The following is a 13,617-nucleotide window of genomic DNA, read 5'->3' on the forward strand; positions in this document are numbered from 1 at the left end:
GCATCATCACGGTAGTGGTAGGCAGCGGACCAGTGATCAGCTACTGTAGCTGTACAGCCTGGCTGCTGGTGGAATCATGTACATTCCAAATTACACCCTATTCCCTATGAAGTGTACTACTTTTGACCAGGGCCAATAGCCTCCAGTGTCCTTAACCCCTATAAAGGGAATAGGGTGACATTTGGGCTCAGTGGAGCTCCACTAGGCACTTGCCTCACTGGGCCTGTTGCCATAGCAGCAGTGGGACACTCATTAGCAAATATTACCCTTGGTCCAGAGAGAGAGAGAGAGACAGAGACAGAGACAGAAACAGAGAGACAGAGAGACAGAGAGACAGAGAGACAGAGAGACAGAGAGAGAGACAGACAGAGGGAGATATAGAGAGAGGGAGAGAAGACAGATATTTAGATGCACACAGTCACATCAGAAGAGATAAAGGGTTCATGTTGACTGAGGGGGGTATGACAGCTATAAGAAACTATGTTGAAATAACAGGAAACCTTGGAAGTACAGATGAAGATGGAGTTCATTCCTGAAGGGAAAGGTTTTGTGAGTTTATCAACTTTATGGAGAGACATCCTAAATGGCACTCTATTCCCTATGTAGGGCACTACTTTTGACCAGCCATGGTAAAAAATGTGCGCACTATATAGGGAATAGGGTGCCATTTTGGACGCACAGTGTGATACTGAACTCATTGAACCACTGGATGTGATATATTTATATAACTGTTTGTTGGTCTACCCATGCTGCACACTGCTCCTCTGTAGCTCAGCTTTATGTTTGTGTACAGGCTGTGAGCCAGTGCGCAGGAGGACAGGACTGTACTTTAGTGAAGCTAGACTGCTGTGTGACAGTCCCAATACACTGAGGACTGGGTTCTGAACAACAGGTGAGCATACAGGAGCTAGCTGCTCTGATTAAACAAACAGTGTGTAGATATAACACATTACTGATGGTACTGTGTGCAGAAATATTTATACTGTAGTGTTTTTTTGATGAACTAATACTGGAGAACTTGATTCCATGGTTGATGGTCAGCAGAACAAGAGAGGAACTTGAGCATATAGTTGGTTCTTTCACTTTGTATTCAGTAGCTGAAACTAAACACATTGAAGACGGGGAATGCTGTCATCAATCACAATTCACCAGCACTAGACGTGGGACTGTTGCCTTGTGCGTCTGTAGGAGACTTCAGTTTGATTTCTCTGCAATCAATCAAGAATCTGTTGACTTCCATAATCCCAGTCATCCTGCAAGGATGCAATGCTAGCATTTGATGGTATCAATTAACAGGTCAGGAAAAGAAGAAGACGCTGGATAATTTATATGGCTGTTTGCAAGAACAGTCAGGAGGACGCAACAGTCATTAGTCCACTGTCAACGAGTTCAGAGCACTAAAACTCTAATCAAATCTATTCATGGCATACACACATACAGGGGTGGCAGGTAGTCTAGTGGTTAGAGTTACGGTAAAAATCTGTATATCTGCCCCTGAACAAGGCAGTTAGCCCACTGTTCCTAGGCCGTCAAAAGGGGAATTAGCTAGTGTTGTGTCACAGTTGAGTTTTTTTTCAAAACAACACCATCACTCTTTAGTCCGTCCCATCAGCATGACTCTAAGGAGGCAGATAAAACAGGAAATGTTGGAGTAAGAGAGGAAGGTTAGGCTTTAAGTCTGTAGCCTACTGAAGTCAAGAACGTGCTACCACTAAGATTGGTCTCATATCATCGACATTGAGTGCATTGGCACTGGAATGTTAATAGGTCCTATATGTTGAGATAGTAAGGGGGTAAGCTTGTCTGAGCCAAAACGATGTATACATGTATGTTGAGATGGTCTCTAGATGGTACAGATGTAGGATCTTACTTTGATCACCCTGTGTAGAACTTCCCTGCAATAAAGGACATTTAAGTTTTAGTGTGTTTGAGGTTTAAAAAGGCTTCTGAAGTTTGTAATTTCCACTTTGAAATGCAATACTTGATTTTCCGTTACCCCTACAAAAATGTGCATTAATTATAATCCACATAATAATTTACATTTCCTGTTGCTGTAGGATTATTTTCCTGCTGTATCAAACTGGCTCAAATTAAGATCCTACATATGTATGTATGTATGCCCATACGTACATGGTTACATCACACAGGCAGTGGAGTTTCCCATGGTTTCCATGGTGGTTGGAGGAGCTGCTGTCACTTTTATCTGATTTACTCCATCCTGGAACTAACTTGATTCAGTTTACCTACCTTATCAAATAATTATTAGAAGCAGGTGCGCTAGATTAGGGTTGGAGCCAAAAACCTACAGGATGGTAGTTCTCCAGGAACAGGGTTGGAGTTAAAATCTACAGGACGGTAGATCTACAGGAACAGGGTTGGATTTAAAATCTACAGGACGGTAGATCTACAGGAACAGGGTTGGATTTAAAATCTACAGGACGGTAGATCTACAGGAACAGGGTTGGATTTAAAATCTACAGGATGGTAGATCTACAGGAACAGGGTTGGATTTAAAATCTACAGGATGGTAGATCTACAGGAACAGGGTTGGATTTAAAATCTACAGGATGGTAGATCTACAGGAACAGGGTTGGAGTTAAAATCTACAGGATGGTAGATCTACAGGAACAGGGTTGGATTTAAAACCTACAGGATGGTAGCTCTCCAGGAACAGGGTTGGAGTTAAAACCTACAGGACGGTAGCTCTCCAGGAACAGGGTTGGATTTAAAATCTACAGGACGGTAGCTCTACAGGAACAGGGTTGGATTTAAAATCTACAGGATGGTAGATCTACAGGAACAGGGTTGGAGTTAAAATCTACAGGACGGTAGATCTACAGGAACAGGGTTGGATTTAAAACCTACAGGATGGTAGCTCTCCAGGAACAGGGTTGGAGTTAAAACCTACAGGACGGTAGCTCTCCAGGAACAGGGTTGGATTTAAAATCTACAGGACGGTAGCTCTACAGGAACAGGGTTGGATTTAAAATCTACAGGATGGTAGATCTACAGGAACAGGGTTGGAGTTAAAATCTACAGGACGGTAGATCTACAGGAACAGGGTTGGAGTTAAAACCTACAGGACGGTAGCTCTCCAGGAACAGGGTTGGAGTTAAAACCTACAGGATGGTAGCTCTCCAGGAACAGGGTTGGAGTTAAAACCTACAGGATGGTAGCTCTCCAGGAACAGAGTTGGAGAGCTTTGGTCTGAAGTCAGATTTAAACCAAATAGTAGGGTTGATCAGTATCCAGATTTTCATATCGTTCTCTCATCCTGGATTTGTGGAATTACCGGTTTAAAGCAAAAAACAACATTGGGAGTCTGTTACCAGAATGCTAACAAAATTAGCACAAGTAATAGCGAATTTCCATGGAGGCTGATAGCTAAATGTGCTAATGAGCGCAAACGAAAATAAACTAATTGCAAAGACAGGCAATCCAGCTCAGAAAGTTATACATACACTGAGTGTACAAAACATTAAAAACACCTGTTCTTTCCATGAAATAGACTGACCAGGTGAAAGCTATGATCCCTTATTGATGTCACTTGATAAATCCACTTCAATCAGTTTAGATGAAGGGAAGGGGACAGGTGAAATAAGTATTTTTAAGCCTTGAGACAATTGAGACATGGATTGTGTATGTGTGCCATTCAGAGGGTGAATGGGCCAGATAAAATATTTAAGTGCCTTTGAACGGGGTATGGTAGTAGGTACCAGGCTAGGGTTGAATGGCGGGAACCCGGTTATTGAGATTTACTGCCCAAAATCGCTCCCTTTTCCCCTAAACTTTTTTTCTGGTGACAGGTAGGCCTACATTGCAGCATAGTCTATGCTACAGTAATATAAAGACAGAATATGCTTCTAATTTAACCATCTGACCTTATTTTGTAATTGTAAAGATTTAGTAATTTTTTGTTGTTCTTGTTGCAGCGGCTAAGTTTTAAAACAGCCTAACACTCAAATATCAAGCACTCTCTTGCAGTCTTTCTCTCTCACCATCAACTCCATTCAAATTGCATCCAAAATAGATAAACCTGTTCCAGCAGTATACAGTGCCTTTGGAAAGTATTCAGACCTCCTGACTTTTTCCAAATTTTGTTACGTTACAGCCTTATTCTAAAACGGATTCAATAGTTCTTTCCCTCATCAATCTACACACACTACCCAATAATTCTTTGCTAATTTATAAAAAATAAAAAATAAAAATATTACATTTACATACAGTGGGGAGAACAAGTATTTGATACACTGCCGATTTTGCAGGTTTTCCTACTTACAAAGCATGTAGAGGTCTGTAATTTTTATCATAGGTACACTTCAACTGTGAGAGACGGAATCTAAAACAAAAATCCCAAAAATCACATTGTATGATTTTTAAGTAATTAATTTGCATTTTATTGCATGACATAAGTATTTGATACATCAGAAAACCAGAACTTAATATTTGCTACAGAAACCTTTATTTGCAATTACAGAGATCATACGTTTCCTGTAGTTCTTGACCAGGTTTGCACACACTGCAGCAGGGATTTTGGCCCAATCCTCCATACAGACCTTCTCCAGATCCTTCAGGTTTCGGGGCTGTCGCTAGGCAATACGGACTTTCAGCTCCCTCCAAAGATTTTCTATTGGGTTCAGGTCTGGAGACTGGCTAGGCCACTCCAGGACCTTGAGATGCTTCTTACGGAGCCACTCCTTAGTTGCCCTGGCTGTGTGTTTCGGGTCGTTGTCATGCTGGAAGACCCAGCCACGACCCATCTTCAATGCTCTTACTGAGGGAAGGAGGTGGTTGGCCAAGATCTCGCGATACATGGCCCCATCCATCCTCCCCTCAATACGGTGCAGTCGTCCTGTCCCCTTTGCAGAAAAGCATCCCCAAAGAATGATGTTTCCACCTCCATGCTTCACGGTTGGGATGGTGTTCTTGGGGTTGTACTCATCCTTCTTCTTCCTCCAAACATGGCGAGTGGAGTTTAGACCAAAAAGCTCTATTTTTGTCTCATCAGACCACATGACCTTCTCCCATTCCTCCTCTGGATCATCCAGATGGTCCTTGGCAAACTTCAGATGGGCCTGGATATGCGCTGGCTTGAGCAGGGGGACCTTGCGTGCGCTGCAGGATTTTAATCCATGGCGGCGTAGTGTGTTACTAATGGTTTTCTTTGAGACTGTGGTCCCAGCTCTCTTCAGGTCATTGACCAGGTCCTGCCGTGTAGTTCTGGGCTGATCCCTCACCTTCCTCATGATCATTGATGCCCCACGAGGTGAGATCTTGCATGGAGCCCCAGACCGAGGGTGATTGACCGTCATCTTGAACTTCTTCCATTTTCTAATAATTGCGCCAACAGTTGTTGCCTTCTCACCAAGCTGCTTGCCTATTGTCCTGTAGCCCATCCCAGCCTTGTGCAGGTCTACCATTTTATCCCTGATGTCCTTACACAGCTCTCTGGTCTTGGCCATTGTGGAGAGGTTGGAGTCTGTTTGATTGAGTGTGTGGACAGGTGTCTTTTATACAGGTAACGAGTTCAAACAGGTGCAGTTAATACAGGTAATGAGTGGAGAACAGGAGGGCTTCTTAAAGAAAAACTAACAGGTCTGTGAGAGCCGGAATTTTTACTGGTTGGTAGGTGATCAAATACTTACGTCATGCAATACAATGCAAATTAATTACTTAAAAATCATACAATGTGATTTTCTGGATTTTTGTTTTAGATTCCGTCTCTCACAGATGAAGTGTACCTATGATAAAAACTACAGACCTCTACATGCTTTGTAAGTAGGAAAACCTGCAAAATCGGCAGTGTATCAAATACTTGTTCTCCCCACTGTACGTATTCAGACCCTTTACTCAGTACTTTGTTGAAGCACCTTTGGCAGCATCGAGTCTTCTCAAGTATGATGCTACAAGCTTGGCACACCTGTATTTGGGGAGTTTCTCTCATTCTTCTCTGCAGATCCTCTCAAGCTCTGTCAGGTTGGATGGGGAGCATCGCTGCACAGATATTTTCAGGTCTCTCCAGAGATATTCGTTCAGGTTCAAGTCCGGGCTCTGGCTGGGTCACTCAAGGACATTCAGAGACTTGTCCCGAAGCCACTCCTGCATTGTCTTGGCTGTGTGCTTAGGGTCGTTGTCCTGTTGGAAGGTGAACCTTCTAGTCTCCCTAACGCTGAAAAATATCCCCACAACATGATGCTGCCACCACAATGCTTCACCGTAGGGAGGGTGCCAGGTTTCCTTCAGACGTGACGCTTGGCATTCAGGCCAAAGAGTTCAATCTTGTTTTCATCAAACCAGAGAATTTTGTTTCTCATGTTTTGAGAGTCCTTTAGGTGCCTTATGGCAAACTCCAAGCGGGCTGTCATATGCCTTTTACAGAGGAGTGGTTTCCGTCTGGCCACTCAACCATAACGATCTGATTGGTGGAGTGCTGCAGAGATGGTTATCCTTCTGGAAGGTTCTCCCATATCAACACAGGAACTCTCGAGCTCTTTCAAAGTGACCATCGGGTTCTTGTTCACCTCCCTGACCAAGGCCCTTCTCCCCCATTTGGCTGGGCGGCCATCTCTAGGAAGAATCTTGGTGGTTCCAAACTTCTTCTATTTAAGAATGATGGCCACTGTGTTCTTGGGGACCTTAAATGCTGCAAACATTTTTTGGTACCCTTCCCCAGATCTGTGCCTCGACACAGTGCTGTCTTGGAGCTCTACGGTCAATTCCTTCGACCTCATGGCTTGGTTTTTGCTCTGACATGCACGGTCAACTGTGGGACCTTATATGGACAGGTGTGTGCCTTTCCAAATCATGTTCTATCAATTGAACACCAATCACATTGTAGAAACATCTCAAGGATGATCAATGAAAACAGGATGCACCTGAGCTCAATTTTCTGTCTCATAGCAAAGGGTCTGAATACTTACGTAAAAAAGGTATTTCTGTTTTTTATTTTGGCTTTGTCATTATGGGGTACTGTGTGTAGATTGATTAATATTTTTTTTAATCCATTTTAGAATAAATCTGTAATGTAACAAAGTCTGGAAAAAGTCAAGGGGTCTGAATACTTTCCGAATGCACCGTAGGTAGGAGCTACCGAATGTCGTTTTTGGTGAGTTTGGACAGTTACAAGCGATTGCTAACGAAAGACATTGTACAGATCAACAAAGTTTTGATGCATACTTGTGTGAAGGAAGAACAGTACTGGCTCTGTGTGGAGTCTGGAGTCGCTAGGGCAACGGGCCTGCCTCCTCTGACTGGGAAGTGGCCGGGGAAGCAGACAGGCTGAGAATTGAGAGGAGAAATAACACAAGGAAATCAAGACAGCAGTGGCAGCTGTACAGCTTTCTCAAACACGGCAGAAAGCTACAGTATATGATGCCCTGTTTTAGATAACTAGCAAGTTAAAGTTAGTGGTCATGTTAATGTAGAAATCAGCGTTTTCCACACAGAATCTTTTTAGAAAAGGCATAAGAAATATCTTGCTGTGTTTTGTAAAGGCAGATCTAAAATGCCTCTTATTGTAATTTCTGCTCGACTCATTTTGTTCTTCAGTTGCAACTTCGATTCTTTACAACCCTATCCCTATTTTTCATCAACTCTCATGGCTCCGATGCAATACATGTAATGAATACGAACGTTTTGACAGCTATGCTGCCTTTATCAGGGTTTCATCAGGAGCAACATTCCCATAAGGAGAAGAAAAGAAAGTGGCCTAGATTGGAGTCTACTATAGAGTCAGTAATTATGTCTGCTGATAGGTGGGACAGGAGAGGGATTAGGATCCATCCCAGTTGTGATATCACACTGGGCTCACAATATGTACACACAGGAAGCTGCTGTTGGAAGACTCCCTGGTCATTAGCCAATCAGTGATAGATTCCTATAAGATGACAAACACAGTGATAGATTCATCTTATATGATAAACACATGTGGTGCCCATATTAGGACAGCCTCAGACTCTGCAATCATTGAGACTGAGGCTGTCCTAATATGGACACCGTAGCAACGGTTTTCTTGGCTAGACATCTCATTTCTGATGGGCAAATCAATCCATATACAATTGTAATATTCTCAAATATTTGTTATTTAACTGCTTCTAAGAGGTAAGCATTAGGCAATTCAGGATTTCTAACGAACAGTTCAAATCTTTATTGAGAAATAATTTGAAATGATTTAAATTCAAAACATTTTTTGCTAGTAATACAATTCAGACATATCAAATGGGCCTACATGACATTAGTAAGACTGGTCCTGTGATAGGGCAGTTTCTGCAGTGGGCTACTCAGAGTTATGAGAGGCTGTTGAGGGTCCAATGGGAACAGTGAGATATGGCTAGCTGCTGGTCTATTTACTAGTGCTGCTTAAGTGACAGTTTCTTGAACTAACGAGATGATAACATTGTCAACAACAGCATGAAAGCTTCCTTCTTAAAGACCGCCTTGCCTTGCAACTCAGTGTTTCCTAAGATCAAGCTGAAAATATCACACAGATGTATGTTGTCTGAAACATAACTTTTCAAGGCAATATCAAATCAAATGTATTTGTTACATGCGCTGAATGCAACAAGTGTAGACATTACCGTGAAATGCTTACCTACAAGCCCTTAACCAACAATGCAGTTTTAAGAAAAATAAGAATTAAGAAAATATTTACTAAATAAACTAAAGTTAAAAAAAAAAAAAATCTAAAAAAGTAACAAAATAACAATAGGAGGTACCGGTACCGAGTCAATGTGCAGTGGTTCAGGTTAGTTGAGGAAATATGTACATGTAGGTAGGGGTAAAGTGACTATGCACTTTAACCCTACCTGTGTGTGTCAACTAGCCTTTGAGATTTACACATAGTTCAGGGTCAAACTCCTAGAAAACAGCAACAAAGTCCCCAATGCCCTTTAAACACTTTAGTATCAGTTTTCGTAAGCATTGAAGAAACCACAAATGTCACCTTAAGAAAGCACACTGATAAAGAGGAAAACACTGCAAACACGGCAAACATACTTTTTTTTAAACACACTGCAAATACCCTTTTTTTAAACAAACTGCAAACACAAAGTGATGGACTGTTAGACTTCCCCTAAAACACCACCATTTAGAAAACAAACAAACGCAATAAGAAAGCAATAGCAACATCTAAAAGTGAAACATGTACAAACTACACTACAGATGTAGGATCTTAATTTGAGCCAGTTTGCTGGAAATTTGAATGATTATGTGGATTACAATGAATGGACATTTTTGTAGGGGTTGATACATTTTTCATTAGTGCAAATTAACTCTGAAATTTCAAAGTGGAAATTACAAACATTATAAGCTTTTTAAAATCTCAAATACACTATAAATGTGCATTTCCTGCTGTGCAGCAACAAAAGAGTGATTGCATAAAAAATCTGTGCATCAATCTAAGTAACATAATAAAAACATTTGCATCAAAATCTGACAGTTTAAGCTAGAGATATATATTTTTTTGCATGGGCACAATCCACTGCACCCGCCTATGCCGGCCTTCCGCATCTGCGATGAAAGGTGGCCGAGCTACAGCGATGTTTGTCAGACCATGAGACATCCCGAAAATTGATCTTCTCACGAAAGCGTCTGAACGGTCTACAAACTAATATGACCACTCTATGGAAAAGGGAGACTCTTTGGTCTATGACCCCCACAAGTGTCTGAAGGTAACCCGTACAAACTAATGGAAGTATGGAGGTAGTTTGGTGCCATCAAATATAAGGGGTTAAATATGTGTAATCTCCTGAGATTTCTTATATCTCCTATACAGCTTAGACTTTTAGAGGTTTAAGATCCTACAGCTGTATGCTCTCTTGCTAGCGCCCAGCTCCTAGCTCCTTCTGGATCTGCATGATACGGTCCAAAGTAAACCCAGCCAATCCTTTCACAGCTGAGACATCTCTCCATCTGCAGTAGTCCCATTTCCCAGCCCAGGGTACATCACACAGATGGCTGATTGTGAAAGATGATTCACTCACACTGACACTGTTCATGTTAACAGGTCCTCCAAAGACAAAATGCTGACGCCTATACCCTAGCTGGGATAATTCAATTGCCGTGCCATTCCAGAGGTAATAGAGTGTGCCAGTACCTCCTTGGCTTGCATGTGTATCATGGGAACTTCAGCTGCTCAGGGCCTGTAAAGCATCTGAGAGTAGGAGTGCTGATCTAGGATCAGGGACCGTAGTTATCAAGCGTCTCAGAATTACTCCTAGGAATTGCGCTAAAAGTATTACTGTGACCTAATTTACTCACCGCTCAGAATAGGACCTAAAAGGTAGTTATCAAGCATCTCTCCCCTGCTCCCAGCAATGAGTAGGACTCAGTCGTATGACTTGATCTCAGCACGTTTTTATGACATGAGAAGAGCCGTTAAGTGAAAGTGTGATGACATTTTGTAGTTTGAGTAGAAAAAGGGCACACTGAGTGGATTCCACATTTCCAAAAACACTGATACATTTAAGCAACATTAATATCAAACCAATTATAGGCCTAGCAACATAGTGTTACGATGTTTGTTTTGTATGCTATTATTTCTTCTTTTTATTGTTATATTAAAATGTAATCATCATAAAATATAATCATAATAGTGTTGGCCAATATAACATTGGTTATTAGGCCTATTTAGATGAAATAATAATCCCAGGCACACCAGCGTATGAAAGGTTGGCACTGTTGTGAGAGATAGATTAGCCTAACTCACCAAATGAGTTTGAGAGGACATTATGAACAGCTCTCACATTACCCTCTTTACATACTGTAGAACTACAAATCCCTTTTCAGTTTCTAGCTTTTTTAAACACATCGTCATATTGTTGGAAATAAATAGAAAACCGAACTGGTGGGAGGAGGAAAGTACAATATTTTACTTGCAAAGCAAGTTGAGAAATACAAAACTATTATCAAGGGCAAATGTAATCCTACATTGACCAGCCAGCACAAGAATGACTCGTGGAGAGCCATCTCTGAATTAATAAACAGCACATTTCATTTTTCTATAAGAGCTCCTGAAGAATGTGAAAAACGCTGGTACACCATCCTATCAAATCAAATCAAATGTATTTATATAGCCCTTCATACATCAGCTGATATCTCAAAGTGCTGTACAGAAACCCAGCCTAAAACCCCAAACAGCAAGCAATGCAGGTGTAGAAGCACGGTGGCTAGGAAAAACTCCCTAGAAAGGCCAAAACCTAGGAAGAAACCTAGAGGAACCAGGCTATGAGGGGTGGCCAGTCCTCTTCTGGCTGTGCCGGGTGGAGATTATAACAGAACTTGGCCAAGATGTTCAAATGTTCATAAATGACCAGCATGGTCAAATAATAATAATCACAGTAGTTGTCGAGGGTGCAGCACTTCAGGAGTAAATGTCAGTTGGCTTTTCATAGCCGATCATTAAGAGTATCTCTACCGCTCCTGCGGTCTCTAGAGAGTTGAAAACAGCAGGTCTGGGACAGGTCGCACGTCCGGTGAACAGGTCAGGGTTCCATAGCCGCAGGCAGAACAGTTGAAACTGGAGCAGCAGCACGGCCAGGTGGACTGGGGACAGCAAGGAGTCATCATGTCAGGTCGTCCTGAGGCATGGTCCTAGGGCTCAGGTCCTCCGAGAGAGAGAAAGAAAGAGAGAAAGAGAGAATTAGAGAGAGCATACTTAAATTCACACAGGACACCGGATAAGACAGAAGTACTCCAGATATAACAAACTGACCCTAGCCCCCCAACACATAAACTAATGCAGCATAAATACTGGAGGCTGAGACAGGAGGGGTCAGGAGACACTGTGGCCCCATCCGATGATACCCCCGGACAGGGCCAAACAGGAAGGATATAACCCCACCCACTTTGCCAAGGCACAGCCCCCACACCACTAGAGGGATATTTTCAACCCCCAACTTACCATCCTGAGACAAGGCCGAGTATAGCCCACAAAGATCTCCGCCACGGCACAACCCAAGGGGGAGCGCCAACCCAGACAGGAAGATCACGTCAGTGACTCAACCCACTCAAGTGACTCACCCCTCCTAGGGACGGCATGAAAGAGCACCAGTAAGCCAGTGACTCAGCCCCTGTAATAGGGTTAGAGGCAGAGAATCCCAGTGGAGAGAGGGGAACCGGCCAGGCAGAGACAGCAAGGGCAGTTCGTTGCTCCAGAGCCTTTCCGTTCACCTTCACACTCACACTATCAAACTGTAGGCGGCCAACTTCTGCAGGCAAACGGAAAAAAACAGATAGGCCTAAATTCAGTTGCTATGTTATCCACACTGTAAAGTAGACTATTTTGTTGTCTAATGGGTATTCTCTGCATTCAGGAGGTGGCCCTCCACCTAAACCCCCCAGTGCCATAGCTGAATGTACCTGGGGTGCTCAAATGTGACCCTCTCCGGTATTGGAGAGGGCCAAGACGCTGCGCTTTTCAGGGCCAATGTGCAGTGGGATAAGTAGGATTTAAGCTTAATGTTGAATTTAAAACACTTCACATGATATTTTGATTAAAAAAGTAGAAGTTTTATTGGTAAGCTAAACTGAAAACAATAATTATATTGTTGCAGCGCATCTCTAGCGTCTGGCACAGCGTCTGAGGGGATCTCCACTTCGCTGTTGCTGCAGGATGCCCCATCCACCAGCAGATCCACAGAAGGTCTGGTTCCATCAAACCCCGAGGAGGACAGTTGTACAACTGAATGAATTCAACTGAAATGTGTCTTCCACGTTTAACCCAACCCCTCTGAATCAGAGAGGTGCGGAGGGCTGCCATAACGGCGTCCGGGGAACAGTGGGTTCACTGCCTTGTTTAGGGGCAGAACGACAGATTTTTCAGCTCGCGGATTCGATCCAGCAACCTTTCGGTTACTGGTCCAACGCTCTAACCACTGCCACCCGACATTGCTCAGACGCAACTGGAGAAAACAAAACATTTTTACAAGTTTTGCATTTGTAGGAGGAATATTACTCTCTTGCAATAAAAACGCTTAAAAAAATATGGTGTGCTTATTTGTTCACAGAAATCTAGCCTATACTTACATGTTAGTCCACTATGGCATATCTGTATGACACTTTTTCATTCCAATAGCTTAATGTTTATCAGTGGCTAGATATTGGGTTCTGCCAGACCATTCTCCTGTGCTCACACAGCGCCAAACGAAGTATGGAGATTGCTGTGTCAGCCTACCTAAAGTGAAGGTCGGCCATCAGCTGGCAGAAAAGAGTTCCCTCTTCACCTGTGGCACTGGGGTGCGCATTATCATCGTCTCCATCACTTTCGTCACTATCAGTTTCTGGGTTTCCATCGTCGGAAGGTAGAGGGATCAGCCGTAGTTTGTAGATGTCCTGCAATATTGCTCAATCCATTATTATGCGGCAGACTATCCTTGGGCTGTGACGCATCCCTCCATGGAGCATTTATACCACGCTCCTTGTGATCTTGTGAGCCCTTCAGATAAAATAATTGTACATCTCATTTTATATAGATTAATATGTTAATTATGCTGAAATAAAGTACACTATATACTGCAGCCCAATACTGTGGTACAGCTTTCGATTGATGAACGTGTCCTCATCCATGTGTGGGGCAATGATTTTAATGTGAGTACAGTCAATGACGCCAACAACTCCCGG

General features: G+C 42.7%; 1 long non-coding RNA gene across 1 annotated transcript; it reads left to right on the forward strand.

The window, feature by feature from the left end:
• Window positions 1–776: 776 nt before the first annotated feature.
• LOC139560092 (uncharacterized) lies at window positions 777–12,966 on the forward strand. Its single transcript, XR_011671865.1, has 3 exons — window positions 777–892; window positions 12,312–12,440; window positions 12,552–12,966. It is a non-coding gene; the product is annotated as an uncharacterized lncRNA (long non-coding RNA).
• Window positions 12,967–13,617: the final 651 nt, after the last annotated feature.

This window comes from Salvelinus alpinus, chromosome 30 (genome assembly GCF_045679555.1).
Source record: "Salvelinus alpinus chromosome 30, SLU_Salpinus.1, whole genome shotgun sequence".
Taxonomy (NCBI): Eukaryota; Metazoa; Chordata; class Actinopteri; order Salmoniformes; family Salmonidae; genus Salvelinus; species Salvelinus alpinus.